This window comes from Lethenteron reissneri, chromosome 42 (genome assembly GCF_015708825.2).
Source record: "Lethenteron reissneri isolate LAM-NWPU_2019-01 chromosome 42, ASM1570882v1, whole genome shotgun sequence".
NCBI classification, from domain to species: Eukaryota; Metazoa; Chordata; class Hyperoartia; order Petromyzontiformes; family Petromyzontidae; genus Lethenteron; species Lethenteron reissneri.
Genome location: NC_083820.1, coordinates 6,043,836 through 6,045,475, shown reverse-complemented (window position 1 = coordinate 6,045,475; position 1,640 = coordinate 6,043,836). Strand labels below are relative to the sequence as shown.

The 1,640-nt window shown below is 45.7% G+C and overlaps 1 non-coding gene across 1 annotated transcript; it reads right to left on the bottom strand.

Moving 5' to 3' along the window:
• Positions 1-296: 296 nt before the first annotated feature.
• On the bottom strand, positions 297-370 carry TRNAI-AAU (transfer RNA isoleucine (anticodon AAU)). The gene has a single exon. It is a non-coding gene; the product is annotated as a tRNA-Ile (tRNA).
• Positions 371-1,640: the final 1,270 nt, after the last annotated feature.

Here is a 1,640-nt window from a genome sequence, read left to right as displayed (position 1 = left end):
TCTGATCTGGTTAGATTCAGTAAACCTCAAACTTAAATTGGGCCCGATTAGAGTTGAATATTGCTCCCTCTAGTGGCTGCAGTTGTACGAACATGAATCCGGCCGTTGGTGATGCTGTCATTCACCACAATGTTTTTTTTTTAAATAAACTCCACCACCAAATGTCCGATTGAGGTTCGAACAGTGCACTCATATGGACAAAACTAAAGTGTGCGTTTAGGTTGTAACCCCCTGGAAAATTTTCAGACTATAAGCTTAACACTCTTTATGGCATATAAAATATAACAAAAACATCGTGGCCCGTACGGGGATCGAACCCGCGACCTTGGCGTTATTAGCACCACGCTCTAACCAACTGAGCTAACCGGCCAGTTGCATGGCATCTTTTCTTAAAACACCTTTAAGGATGAGTTGACAGGACCGCGTGTATAAGAGCATTTGCACGTTAATTACATCATTAAAACTGTTAATTAAGTAACTTGGGCTTGTTTCGGATACCTCACAGCTGGATATGAATGATGGACCGAATCGTCAAAGATTAATAAAGGAGTGAACCGAGGAGATAGAGCGATGCAAGGTTGACTTTTAATTACACAGCAGGGGAGCGGTGGTATAGTGGTTAGCGCGCTGCGCTACGAACCCGGGCCACCCGAGTTCGATTCCTGCTCACGGCCAACACCAGTGACGGCTATCTGAACCGGTCCTGGGCCTCCCCTAGGTCGACTCAGCCTCAAATGAGTACCTGGTGGAATGTGTAAACATGGCCACTAGGGAGACAAAGGCGGCCTGGCGTAGTGTAGGCTACCCACCCAACCCTGTGCCGTTCCAGCCATTTCAGGATCATCCAGCAGTGGATTGACCTTGGCTGCTGCTGCTGCTAATGATGAGACTGCCCTCCTTTGGTGAGGTCCGGGTTGAATGGGGCGTTGCCAATGGCTTGACCAATCACAGTGAGGTCGTGGCAACTTCCACGTGTTCACTGTCTGTGCGCGCACGTGTCAATCCACCGCTGGATGAATGCCCCCCCCCCCACGCCCCCTCGGGTCCGTGGGAGTTATTTGACCATATTTCACCACGTAGGCACACAACAAGCCTATGGCACCTTGTTATGCACTTTCCTGTCTCGAGCCGTGTGATTGGGTCATAAAATATAACTGGCCATGCTGTACAATTATTTTGATAATAGCGGACAGTAAGTTCATGTTAACGAGCGTTTAGAACAATACAACGGATTTTGTTGCATGTCATCCAACATTTCACTGTTACTGATCACTGTTACATTGCTTTCATGGCTTTATTTTGGTGATTTCGAAAAGTTTTTTGGTTTTGCCATGTTTGTTTGTTGTAGTACGGAGTTAAAATGATGGCTTTAATCTAAGTTGCCTTGTGATTGTTGTTGTTGTTTGACTTGTATCCCACTCGGATTTTTGCACAGCGTTGGTGTACGGTGCTTTTTTCTGGAAGACTTTGCAGTTTTTTCCTGGATTTTTCTGTTTGCGCATAGTCACTTTAAGATGTTTTCTTGTTCATGTTTTTGTTTGTTGCGGTTGCACCCGATTGAAGAGCCGAATGGCTCACAGGGCTATACCTAATACATGAACTTGAATCTAAGTTGTCTTGTGGTTGTTGTTTGATTTGCA